The 14648-nt window shown below is 35.8% G+C and overlaps 1 long non-coding RNA gene across 1 annotated transcript; it reads right to left on the reverse strand.

Moving 5' to 3' along the window:
- Positions 1-2161: 2161 nt before the first annotated feature.
- LOC130464281 (uncharacterized) lies at positions 2162-12230 on the reverse strand. The gene is made up of 7 exons (XR_008924655.1): positions 11965-12230; positions 11617-11866; positions 11039-11103; positions 4367-10085; positions 4019-4268; positions 3441-3505; positions 2162-2487 (listed from the first exon to the last, which is right to left on the reverse strand). It is a non-coding gene; the product is annotated as an uncharacterized lncRNA (long non-coding RNA).
- Between the last annotated feature and the right edge of the window lie 2418 nt (positions 12231-14648).

The following is a 14648-nucleotide window of genomic DNA, read 5'->3' on the forward strand; positions in this document are numbered from 1 at the left end:
TTAAGAAGCATCTAATTGAAAGTTAATCTTAATCTTAAGCAATCAGACAGGCACCTTAGCTTGAATTAATTGGGTCAAGATATATTGGCTAAACCAAGTCTTCCATAATTAGAGTATATCTTTTAGGGCGTGTAGGACCCTATAGCGTTTTGGCAGATTCAAAACGTTACTCCCTCCGTCCCTTAATACTCGCACCGCTTTTCTTTTCAGGCCGTCCCTTAATACTTGCACCGCTTCTATAAATGGAAACTTTTACCAATATTATATTATTTCTCACACTTACCTACTACCCCACCTATACCACTACTCTCTACAAAAAAAATCATTTAAAAATTCACACCCCACACTCACCACTCCCCATCCTTTACACATTTCCCACTAACTATATTAAAAAAGTACCCTACTATCAACTAACACTCATTAAATTAATAAGTCAATTCAAGTGTCTTAAACTCTGCACCGGTCAAACCGGTGCGAGTATTAAGGGACGGAAGGAGTACTTGTTAAATTGGTGAATGTTTAGCAAACTATTATATTCTTAATTATGCACGGAATTGTGAGTAATCCTTTAAACAAATTAGTTTTTCTTTATTTATATTAACAAAAGTTTTAAGAAGAGAACATGCATGTAGACTGATGTAGTATGATATACGGAGTATTTAGCTGAATACGTACCACACACCTAGTTGTCTCACATTTGGATATCGTCACAATACACCTAGTTGTAACCCGAAACTTATAGTTGTGGGTTCAATCTTATACAAATTAGTATATTCTCATGATGCAACGAAAATTCAAAAGTCGTCAAGTTTAATTACCACTAAGTTTTATTGGTTAATGGTGTAAGAGATGGCTTTGGATATAATGCCTTCTTTTATACGGGGCTAATGGTAGACTAATTCTGAGTCATCAGTTATACGTTGAATCAATTAAGTCAACATAATCATTACTCCGTATTTATTTTATTTATTTATTTAGTTGAGAGATCGGCTTAAGAGTATGTTTCTATGGACTTTTTTCTGCCAAAGTAAAACTTACATGTTAATTTGTTAGCAGTGGCAAACCTTAAACTATAAAGTATTTAGAGTAATAAGGGGGTGTCAAATCGGATCAATGGATTGGGTTTGGATCGGACTCATCGAATTCGGGTTGAAACGGATCGGATTAAAACAGATTATTTTGGCCAACAGGTCGGATCAGATCGGATTGAAAACTTAACGGATCGGATCGGGTCGGATTATTTATGCACGGGTTCATTTCGGATCGGGTTGTAAACGGGTCGGATTGTAGTCGGGTTGGGTCGGATCGAATCGGATTGGAACATGTTACATGACGGATTGTTAACGGCTTTAGCCGGACTATAACGGGTTCGGATTCATATCGGGTTGGATTGATATCAGATCTGATTAATCGAGTAACGGGCTAACACGGGTCGGATTGAAACGGATTTAGCCGGGTTACATCAGATTCAGTTTTATATCGGATCGGGTTATTCGGTAGTGGGTTGGAATCCGAGTCGAGTCCATTTGGTTCCAAATTATATAATTATAATATCGATGACTTAATTAGGGGACGAAAACGATAACTAACTTTTAAAAGTAATAATATTTTAGATCAGTAATATAAGTTATTGATTATATAGTATATAACTTAGTTTAATACTACATACGTTCCTGAAAGTTCTTTACGCCTTAAATCTACATCAATTACAAGTTTCATTTGAGCAGAGCATATAAAGGGAGAATGAAGTACAAGTACACCGTATAACTAATAGCCATACGCTTAATTGGTAGTGCAACATAATTAACGTTCTCTTATTGGTCGTGAACGGTTTGGGTTAAATGGGGTCGGATCGAAATTGGTTCGGATTAAACGGGTCATGGGTTGAAGCAGTTCGGATTAAACGGGTCATGGGTTGAAACGATTCGGATTAAACTGGACACGGATTACAAACGGATCGAGTTATACGGATTTCCTCGGTTTGGAACGGATTCGGGTTCAAAGGGATCGGATCATAAACGGGTTTCGGATCGCTTCGGTTCGGATTAAACGGATTCAGATTGTCACGAATTGGCCTGTTATCAGATTCGAATCTTAATCGAATCAAAATTAACGGGTTGGGTCGGATTCGGGTTGAATATAATGTAACACCCCGACAATTCTCTCTTTTCTAAAATAACCTTTTAATATAAAATATAGAGAATTATCAAGGCATTATCGCCCGTGTGAAAACGTAACGGCTTATTCAGAATTTTGCAGCGGAAAACATAAAACTAATTTGAGGTTTATAGGTAATTGATTACAGGTTTAATCCCAAAACCAATAAACGAAAATAAGGAAATATAAATAGTACGACAAATTTCAAATCCAAGTTAACAAATTAAATCACTTAATTAGACAAATAGAACTACAAGCTCTCTAATCCCGATCCCAATGATGCATCATCTTCGAACCTGTAGATGGGCAACGCTTATTGATCCTTAGAGACTGCTCACCAAAGATGGGTCATCACAGGATCAATAGGCATAGCCATGATCAACACACACAAACAAAGCACGTAATCAGCAAAGCTGAGTACTACATACTAAAGCAATAATAATCCTAACATGATACTATTAAACATAATTAAGGCAGACAAAGCATGATAATCTGATGACCATACTTAACTAGACTAGGCTAGACTGGACTAGACTTTTATAACAATAATATTATTTTAATTGAAATAGGCAATGGACCGAGTTTTCTAGCTAGACGAGGTACGGGCGCGACTCCGTAACCTCAGTGACCTGCGATATCGAGGAACGTTTGACTGAAAATAGGACGCGGTGATCAATCCGGTCCGAATGAAAGGCCATGGGCTACCACCATGAACCCCAACTCCTGTTTGTCCGTCACTTTAGACGTGCACAGTCTAAAGCTATTGCTACTCAGTTTCACTTTACATGATTTACAAATTGACACCCCGTTATGACTCAACAATCACATAAGGCATGCAACTCACATTTATTTACAACTGTTTTTATCTTGGAATTGAGTAAGTGATCACAAAGGCATCAAACAAGACTCATTCCAATTAACTTCAATCTTTTCTTTAATACTGATCAACCCCTGTATATGGGTATAAGGTTTCAACTTACTAAATAAGGTCCTCCGCCCTCTTAAAGTAGTGAAAAGCTAAAAGGGAACAACAATTAACTGATCTGAATTATATACTGAATAATCTAGTGTTCCCAATCAAACATGTTTGCATCAATCTTCCATACTAACATGTTATAATCCTCAAAATGCAATAAAGGTTTAATATGTTCATCCAACAGTATCAAACATGCAATTTCAACCTGACTAAGTTCATCAATAACATTAACATAACCAAGTTCATCAACAATTCAACATGGTTTCAACAATTAGCACACATTCCAAGCACACAGGTATGTACGTACCTTGTGTAAACAAACTAATAGGCCACTTTAACACTTTCAGAAGTCGCCTAAAGAGAATTCTCCGCCTAAAACAACCAACAAATATTCCCAATCAACTTCTAATCACTCACAACAATAACAAAGCATTCTAAATACATCCTAAACATATTTAGAACATTCCGTAACATTGAAACGTGCACATTTGATTTCCTAGCATCATAATTATTGAATTAGTGATTGAAATTCGTTGAAAACTCTTCGCAAACATTATACTTTAAATTTCCAGCAATATAAATTCGTTTAAACTTCGTCAAGACCAAAGTAACATGCTTAGAACATCCCAACAATAATTTTAATAATTCACAATCATCCTACCATAATTTAAAACCATTAAACCCTTAAAATTCATACTTTAAATAATTCAAACTCTTATTTCAATCAAATTATATAATCTGAAAATTAATAATTTAATTATGCAAACATATAAATATGAAATTCGTAAGTAAATCATAAAACTATAAATTTAATTCAAGAAAACATAAATTAAATTAATAAAACATAATTAAAACATGAATTAGTTTTAAGGGTTTAAAATTAACCAAAGAGAGAGGAAGAGGAAGTGCTGGCCGGCGGGAAATAACACACGACAGCGGGCCTGGCGGCGGCAGGGCTGGGCGACGCGGTGGTCGGCAATGGTGGTTGCGTGTTCGAGCAAGAAACACAGAAGAGAGGGCAAAGTTGCTTGCGTGTGTGGAGGAGAAGGATGGAGGCCGACTGGGCAGCAGCAACGGGTGGTGCGGCGCAGCGTGCAGGGGAACGACGAAGGTGGCTGATGGTCCTCGGTGGTGGCTACAAGAAGGCAACACATTAAGGGAGAGAGAAATTGCAAGGAAGAAAGAAAACAAGGAGGGATAAGGACGACGAAGGGGAAGGAGGTGAGACCTTACCAGTGGCCACGGCTGGTGGTGGTCTGACGGCCTTGGTGGCTGCAGCAACGGACGTGGAGGCGGGAGGGAGAACGGCGAGAAGAGAGGATGGAGTTGTTGAGTTGTACGTGAGTTGAATGAGGATGGAGGGTTTTGGGTGTTTGGTTTGTACGTGAATTAGAAAAGAGAAGAGTGTAGTTGGTTTTATTGAATTGGGCTTTGCCCAATTGGACTAGGACTAGAATCTAGGTTGTTGAATCCAAAGTGGTTAGGATTAAATTCAATCGAACGTGTTTTCGTAAAACGAATTGTTTCAATGTAAAGTTCTAAAATTATTTTGATTTCATAAATCGTTAAAAATTTAAAATGTAATTAACTTAAATAAATATACGTTAATTATATATTTATTATTAAAATTCGTAAATTCTATTAAAATATAAATAACTATACGTTAAAATATATTAATAAAATCTATAAATTTACGGGGGATTACAATCTACCCCTCTTAAAAGAAGTTTCGTCCCGAAACTTGACACGAAAATTCACCCATTTTTTTTCAAAGGTTTTCAACTTATTCTTACTGGAGAAATACTCTGTGCCATTCTTGTGAACTCTTTTGCCAACTAAAAGTTACTTGTAATATTCAAGAACACATTTTCTTTTGCGGAGAATCTATTTACTTGCATCAACATGTATAAGTTGCTAAAAATAAGCATAAAATTGCTATAAAATAGGTAAGAAAAATGCGAATTTCTATCGCATTCTACCCCTCTTAAAGAAAACGAGTTACGCCCTCGTAACTCATCTTAGGGAATAAGTTTGGATATTTCTACTTCAACGAATCCTGTCCCCAATGCTATATTTCCACTAAAATCGAAGCAAGTGGGATTTCTACACTTCTTTCCACACAATTCCTCAACAGGTGTCATCTTAAAGCTTGCATAGTAACTATTGTTGCAAGAAATTCAATCGACTCTAGGTGGTTTTCCCAATTACCCTTAAAGTCAATAACACGGGTTTTCAACATAAATTCCGTTAGTAATCTCAATCTGTCTATAGGTTGCAGGGTGGAAAGCAATATTAATTTTTAATGTTGTCCCCAAGATTCAACTGGACCTTATTGCAAAAATTTCAGCCTTTTTGTTCTCGGTAAAATCTTACATGTTGCCCTATAAAGGTAATGTTTCCAAATATTCGTAGATAACACCATAACAGTTAACTCTAGGTCATGGGTTTGGTAATTAGCCTTATAAGGTTTCAATTGACGCGACAACAGCTAAATCTAGAAAGCTTCCTCACATTTCTCACTTCACTTGAAATTCTATTCCTTTTTCATCAAGTTGGTCATTGGTTTTGCTCTCTCGAAAAGTCTTTCACAACCTCCTATAATGGTCATCTAGGCTTAGAAAACTTCAAGTATCGGACACTTTCTTTGGAGTAGGTCACTCACTCACAGCTTGAATCTTAGCATGATCTACAGAAACTCTTCCTGGTCAACTTTTCCTTTTTACCAAACCTCCTTATGTCATAACTCTTAGTCTTAACTCTTAGCACTTCCACCAATTCATACATTCCCATCTTTTCAAGACAACAAATGATTTCTAACGATCCTGGACCACACGAATCTTCTCTAAATTTTATTCCCTTAAGTAACGTAGTTTTCAATCAATTTAATCTTCACTTTTCCGTCGGTGTCACTTATACACACATGACTTCAAGATTTGTATACTTCATTTAATAAAACTAGATTCTTTCTAAGCGTCTCCAAAACAATCCTCATGTGTTTGTCATGCTTTTTCTCATTCCTTGGATAAGTGAGGATATCATCAATATAATAACGAACTTAATTCGGAATTCGTGGAAAATCTTATTCATCAAACCCATAATTATGGCAGGTGCATTGGTTAACCCAAAAGACGTTACTCTAAACCCTTAATGACAATAATGAATCCTAATGAGGTTCTAAGTATATTCTTACCAGCTACTCTCAATCGGTGGTACTTTAAACCCAAATCAGTCTTCGAGAACACACTCGCCCAATTCAATTTGTCCAATATGTCATCTATTCTAGGCAAAGGATACCTGCTCTTGATGGTGTTTAGTTCCCTAAAATCGATGCATAATTCCATACTCTTATCTTTCTCCTTAACAAACAACACATGAGCACCCCACGGTGATGCACTAGGCCTAATATATTCCTTGACCAAACAACTCTTGCAACTTTGTCTTAATTAGCTCATTTCAGGAGGTGTCATTCTATCAAGTGCTCTGGATATAGGTGTCGGTCCGGGATTCAACTCTATTGTGAACTCAATGGCTCTAGCTGGTGACGTACTCGCAATTTCACTCGGAAACACACCAACGAATTCATTCACCATGGGAACATCCTCGATCTTCACTCCAACTTCTTTACTCACGTCTAGCACAATACAGAAAAATAGTTCACACTCTCTATTCATCAATTTCCTCACTTGCATTATAGAAATCACTAAAGGTTCTTGGACTTCTCAAAACATTCACATGAGGTCAACCTTCCCATAGGGTTCCTTAAACTTACTTTCGGAATTTCACAATCTACCTTAGCCTCGTAAAAACTTGGCCAATCCATTCCCAGAATTACATCTAGGTTTCCCATTAAACTCTATCAAGTCAGAAACGCAATCTTTTATCTTCAAAGGAAAGTTCTTAAATAACTTGGTACACCTTAAGGTTACACCAGTAGGTATACTAACAGGTAAATCAATCATTTCAAAATCTACTAACTTCAGACTCTTAATAACATATGACAAAACGAAAGAATAAGTTGCTCCCGAATCAAATAATGTTTTAACTAGCACGGAGTTAATAGAAAAAGTACCATGAACTACGTCTGCAGAATGTTCAGCTTCATTTCTAGTCATCATGAACGGTTTTCCTGGAGCCTTATTCTGGTTGTTGTTATCATTTGCAGGTTTATTATAGTTCTCTTGATTGTTTTGTGCCCCTCCAGGCTTTGAATTTTGACCTCCAGACTGGTTAAATCTCACTTGGTTCCCATCTCCATTACTATTTTGTTCCTTTCTGTGCTTAGTGAAGCACTCATACTCCCTATGCCCCCTTTTCTGACAATAGTTGCAGGTCACTAATTCTCCTTTGCAATTCTTACCAGGGTGATTATTGTTGCACCTCTTGCAGTGATACATTGTCTCAGATTGGTTCCTATTGTTGTGCCCCTGTTTGTTCCTTCCTTAAAAGTTTCCATATCCATTCCCATTCCCATTTTCATTCATATTCCTCTTGAAATTCCCTTGGTTTTCCCCAGCATTAAACTCTTTTCTTTTCTCCCCAAGAACAATATTTTTCTTGTCCCTTCTAGACTGCAAACCATAAATATGAGCATCTTTCCCATACACAATCCGAAGATGTAAAGGTTTCCCCACCTAATCCTAATTGGATCTCCTCAGCAGTGCTAAGCCTAACTCTATTCTCTCTCCACCATAAATCAGCTTCATCTTTCAAATACATGACAACTTGACCCACTCTCATATTCTAAGGACAGTTCACAGCCTCAAACAATTTCTCAAATTTTATAACCTAGTTCTCTAAAAGTAAGATCAGTTTCCCCCTTAAAGTATGGTGACTTAACTTTGGCTAGTCTCTCAAACATGTCCCTAGCAGAATCGGGACGCTCAGTTCTCTCTTGGATCAGCTTTTCCGCCAAGAGGCGAATAGCAACAACTAAGTCATTATTGTTGGTCATTCTATAACACGACCTGAAATTAATATACTCTATCTTAGGTTCTAAACATCACTTACATGTCATTCTATATCAAGCAATATTTGATCTGACCATAGAGATCGCCTCAATAAACAATATTCACATAAAATCATTTACAAAGGTGCAACAATCATTGCAAAATAATTCTCCTCTATCATTTGCGAACGACATTCACATAAAGGACATCCGATCGAGGGAAACAAATCAAATTCAATCATCACAAATAATAATAATAAAAGAAATTATTCCTCTTCGCGTGCCCAAACTAAATCATTGACCACTTGGATAATTAAATATTTAACTTTAATTCCTCAAAAGAAACTTGTATTTCCTAAAGAAAATTTTATTCCTCAAAACAATATTACAATTTCTAAACCATAATAACGTACTTGTCCCAAAATAAAATAAAAGCGCTATGCAATAAATTTAAACTACCGTTGGCGACTTGTCCCACAATATTCCCAACATAAATAAATAATGAAACAATCTTAGAGAGAAACATTATCAATCTTGTTCTTTGATTCCTTATAACTTTCTAGAGTAAAGGGCTCGTATTTAAATTCATCATCATCCTCGGTATTAAAATATTAAGCTAGTTTTCTCTGCCTTGTGGATCTTCGTAGCCTTTGAGACTAAGGTCATCCTATTCTGGCTCAGTATCACTACATTATAAATATCAACTCTAGTATGCCCTCTAACACGGTCAAACTTACGAATGGCTTCCTCATCCCTATCAGGGTCTCCTGTTCTTAATATATGACGCATAGTGCGTTCAAAGCTGGTGCATCTATTAATGTCAGACTCATAATCCATTTCATTCTCATGATCACTTAGTACAATTGGGTTGCTCTTGAATCCTAGCAAGATATTCACATCTAAACACCACTTTCTTCACAAAAATATCAGTGGTCTCTATATCGATCTTTCTCGAGAGATCCTATGTTGGTATACTTAGAAAGGAATATTTTATTTCTGAAATAAACAATTTCAGGCCTCACTAATGACTTCCCAACCAAATCATAATCAAAAGTCGATAACACAATAAGTTTGGTGGAAGCAAACAATTTTTATTATGCACATATAATTACAACATTTAAACAATAAACACATGCACGTACATAACAATTAATTTCTTATGCTAGCATTACTAGCTACTAATGAACATTTAATTCTATCTTATATGCCCTTCTTATACTACCCATCTCTCGTAATAAATCAAAATAAGTAAACATTGAAACGCTTAAAATAAAACAAGAATGATTAATAAGAAAGAATTTTTTTTTTTTTTTTTTATTAAACGAATATATAATAACGAATAAATAGAATAATGTCTTGTTTTTTTTTTTTTTTTTTAATTTTTTTTTTTTGAATATCTTTAATTTAGATTCGAAAAGAAGAACGTACTTAATTCACATAAACGTAAAGTTTCGAATAAATAAATTAATTTCAAACTTAAATAAGAAATATTAATATACTTTTTAAACAAAATAAAATGAATTTGGTCCCCCCAAAAAAAAGTACGCATTTTTGAACGATATAATGAGTAGGAGCTCAATTCTAGGAAATTCGTTTTAGAAAACTAGCTAGTCTAGGCGCCTAAAATCATTGAAATAAAACCATAAGCTTCTAGATACCACTTTGTAACACCCCGACAATTCTCTCTTTTCTAAAATAACCTTTTAATATAAAATATAGAGAATTATCAAGGCATTATCGCCCGTGTGAAAACGTAACGGCTTATTCAGAATTTTGCAGCGGAAAACATAAAACTAATTTGAGGTTTATAGGTAATTGATTACAGGTTTAATCCCAAAACCAATAAACGAAAATAAGGAAATATAAATAGTACGACAAATTTCAAATCCAAGTTAACAAATTAAATCACTTAATTAGACAAATAGAACTACAAGCTCTCTAATCCCGATCCCAATGATGCATCATCTTCGAACCTGTAGATGGGCAACGCTTATTGATCCTTAGAGACTGCTCACCAAAGATGGGTCATCACAGGATCAATAGGCATAGCCATGATCAACACACACAAACAAAGCACGTAATCAGCAAAGCTGAGTACTACATACTAATGCAATAATAATCCTAACATGATACTATTAAACATAATTAAGGCAGACAAAGCGTGATAATCTGATGACCATACTTAACTAGACTAGGCTAGACTGGACTAGACTTTTATAACAATAATATTATTTTAATTGAAATAGGCAATGGACCGAGTTTTCTAGCTAGACGAGGTACGGGCGCGACTCCGTAACCTCAGTGACCTGCGATATCGAGGAACGTTTGACTGAAAATAGGACGCGGTGATCAATCCGGTCCGAATGAAAGGCCATGGGCTACCACCATGAACCCCAACTCCTGTTTGTCCGTCACTTTAGACGTGCACAGTCTAAAGCTATTGCTACTCAGTTTCACTTTACATGATTTACAAATTGACACCCCGTTATGACTCAACAATCACATAAGGCATGCAACTCACATTTATTTACAACTGTTTTTATCTTGGAATTGAGTAAGTGATCACAAAGGCATCAAACAAGACTCATTCCAATTAACTTCAATCTTTTCTTTAATACTGATCAACCCCTGTATATGGGTATAAGGTTTCAACTTACTAAATAAGGTCCTCCGCCCTCATAAAGTAGTGAAAAGCTAAAAGGGAACAGCAATTAACTGATCTGAATTATATACTGAATAATCTAGTGTTCCCAATCAAACATGTTTGCATCAATCTTCCATACTAACATGTTATAATCCTCAAAATGCAATAAAGGTTTAATATGTTCATCCAACAGTATCAAACATGCAATTTCAACCTGACTAAGTTCATCAATAACATTAACATAACCAAGTTCATCAACAATTCAACATGGTTTCAACAATTAGCACACATTCCAAGCACACAGGTATGTACGTACCTTGTGTAAACAAACTAATAGGCCACTTTAACACTTTCAGAAGTCGCCTAAAGAGAATTCTCCGCCTAAAACAACCAACAAATATTACCAATCAACTTCTAATCACTCACAACAATAACAAAGCATTCTAAATACATCCTAAACATATTTAGAACATTCCGTAACATTGAAACGTGCACATTTGATTTCCTAGCATCATAATTATTGAATTAGTGATTGAAATTCGTTGAAAACTCTTCGCAAACATTATACTTTAAATTTCCAGCAATATAAATTCGTTTAAACTTCGTCAAGACCAAAGTAACATGCTTAGAACATCCCAACAATAATTTTAATAATCCACAATCATCCTACCATAATTTAAAATCATTAAACCCTTAAAATTCATACTTTAAATAATTCAAACTCTTATTTCAATCAAATTATATAATCTGAAAATTAATAATTTAATTATGCAAACATATAAATATGAAATTCGTAAGTAAATCATAAAACTATAAATTTAATTCAAGAAAACATAAATTAAATTAATAAAACATACTTAAAACATGAATTAGTTTTAAGGGTTTAAAATTAACCAAAGAGAGAGGAAGAGGAAGTGCTGGCCGGCGGGAAATAACACACGACAGCGGGCCTGGCGGCGGCAGGGCTGGGCGACGCGGTGGTCGGCAATGGTGGTTGCGTGTTCGAGCAAGAAACACAGAAGAGAGGGCAAAGTTGCTTGCGTGTGTGGAGGAGAAGGATGGAGGCCGACTGGGCAGCAGCAACGGGTGGTGCGGCGCAGCGTGCAGGGGAACGACGAAGGTGGCTGATGGTCCTCGGTGGTGGCTACAAGAAGGCAACACATTAAGGGAGAGAGAAATTGCAAGGAAGAAAGAAAACAAGGAGGGATAAGGACGACGAAGGGGAAGGAGGTGAGACCTTACCAGTGGCCACGGCTGGTGGTGGTCTGACGGCCTTGGTGGCTGCAGCAACGGACGTGGAGGCGGGAGGGAGAACGGCGAGAAGAGAGGATGGAGTTGTTGAGTTGTACGTGAGTTGAATGAGGATGGAGTTGTTGAGTTGTACGTGAGTTGAATGAGGATGGAGGGTTTTGGGTGTTTGGTTTGTACGTGAATTAGAAAAGAGAAGAGTGTAGTTGGTTTTATTGAATTGGGCTTTGCCCAATTGGACTAGGACTAGAATCTAGGTTGTTGAATCCAAAGTGGTTAGGATTAAATTCAATCGAACGTGTTTTCGTAAAACGAATTGTTTCAATGTAAAGTTCTAAAATTATTTTGATTTCATAAATTGTTAAAAATTTAAAATGTAATTAACTTAAATAAATATACGTTAATTATATATTTATTATTAAAATTCGTAAATTCTATTAAAATATAAATAACTATACGTTAAAATATATTAATAAAATCTATAAATTTACGGGGGATTACATATAATCGGACCGGGCCGGATTTCGGATCTTAGCTCGCGGGTTATAAACGGTTCGGATTCTAAACGGTCGGACAAACCCAATGGGTTCACTGGGTCGGATTGAGAATTTACACCCCTAATTTAGATATATTTAAAATTTAGGGGATGAAACTAAAAATTCACTACTCCCTATTAAATTTTCCACCTACCCACCTCTGGTTTTATGGATTGAAAAAGAACTCTATTGAACTTGTATATATATATATGATCAAACTCTCATTCATTGTAGATTTGTGTTTAGACGTATTGACTATTACTATTTATAGTAGTACGTAGGATGAAATTAAATGATCATAACCATCACGACCCATTAAAGGGGAGGGTCATTTGAGCTAATGTTAAAACTTAAAAGTATGTGATAGGAATCGCCATGTGAGAGCATCATTTTTTTTAACTCGTTCACTGCAACATTATTATTATCGGAATTTTTAGCGTGATTATACGGTAAATTTTATTATTTTGACGAAAAATAGTTGCTTCGTAACTTTAAAACGAAATCCGGTTATCCGCGATGACAAGAAACAAGAGGAAATGTTTGCTTCATTATCTTTAACGAAATTATATGCTCCGTACGTAATTGAGGTTCAACTAATTAAATTCACCTTACTTCTCCAGATCTTATATGAATTTATATTCTTTGATGATCTGGTCTGACTTTATTTTTTCTAACCTGATCTAAACTAGGTCTGTTGTCAATACCGATTATGGAGTGTGCTGAGGGGCTTTTTTCAACCATCTTACTTCATACGTTCCGGAAATATCGCATCATAGTTGATTTTTACCTCTCTAACCGTAACTTTGACTCTTAATATCTCAAATTGCGTGCAAGTAGAAATTATAAAAATTTAATATTTAGAAAACATATATTCGATAAGAATCTAACATTGGTCACACATGACTAAAATTTTCTTACGTACGAATCACAAATTTTGGTAAAAGTCGTAGTGTGAATCGTGTAAAAAACAAATGGTGCGATATTTACGGAACGGAAGAAGTATTAGAGTTTATGCACGCGATGCTTGTGTGATATATTTCATTAATATTGCAATTTTATAAAACAAAGATAATACCCAAATTATTTAGTTGCTTAAATAAATGAAATTTTTTATATTTTTGTTGTGAAATTATCTTCTTCTAGAAATAGATGATTTTTTGGGGGTGTTATTTAGCCTGATAGCAAGGGTATAATACGCATTTTACAGGGACCCTAAAATATAAAAGACATGGCAGTCCAATATCACAAATTCTTCTTGGTGATTTACAACAAATATTATACATGGTAAATGTTATAACGGATACAAAGAAAGAATAAATAACGTAATAAAGAACGCAGAGAATTTAACGTGGTTCACCAACAATGTGTTAGCTACGTCCACAGGCAGAGGAGAGGAAAGTTTTATTGATCTTGAGGATTACAGATTACAGAATACTGCTAGGTTATGACCTAAAGAATTTATATAGTACTCTCTAGACAGATGCGGAAAAACCCAGAAAATAGGCCCAAAACAGATACCCGTGTTGGGGCGTTGCAGTAAGGGGCTTGACCGATTCAAGGCATTATCTAACAAATCTCCACCTTGACTTGAATCCTCTCACAAATAACAGATGTACCAGATGCACCATTATAATGCCAGATGTACCAGAAACTCCTTTGCCTCAGATTTTGCCCTCAAAAGGGCAATCAACAACTCCTAACATTTAGCAAGTTCAAACCGTGTTGAAACTTGCTATGTGGAACCGGCTTGGTGAACATATCGGCTGGGTTATCAGCAGTACCCACTTTGTTCACCTTAATTCTCTTCTCACTTCTCAGAAAATTATACCTTACATCGATGTGCTTAGTCCTCTCATGATGTACTTGATCCTTAGCTAAACAGATTGCACTGAGACTGTTACAGTACACTATAGCCTGATCATGATGTAGACCCAAATCACTTGCCAACCCTTTCAACCATATTCCCTCTTTTGCTGCTTCTGTCAATGCCATGTACTCTGCTTCTGTAGTAGACAAAGTCACCGTAGGTTGCAAAGTAGCTTTCCAACTGACAACTAAACCACCAAGAGTGAAAGCATAACCAGTCATAGATCTTATACTGTCAACATCTCCAGCATAATCAGAGTCTGAATACCCTGTCAC

This window comes from Spinacia oleracea, chromosome 6 (assembly GCF_020520425.1).
Source record: "Spinacia oleracea cultivar Varoflay chromosome 6, BTI_SOV_V1, whole genome shotgun sequence".
NCBI lineage: Eukaryota > Viridiplantae > Streptophyta > Magnoliopsida > Caryophyllales > Amaranthaceae > Spinacia > Spinacia oleracea.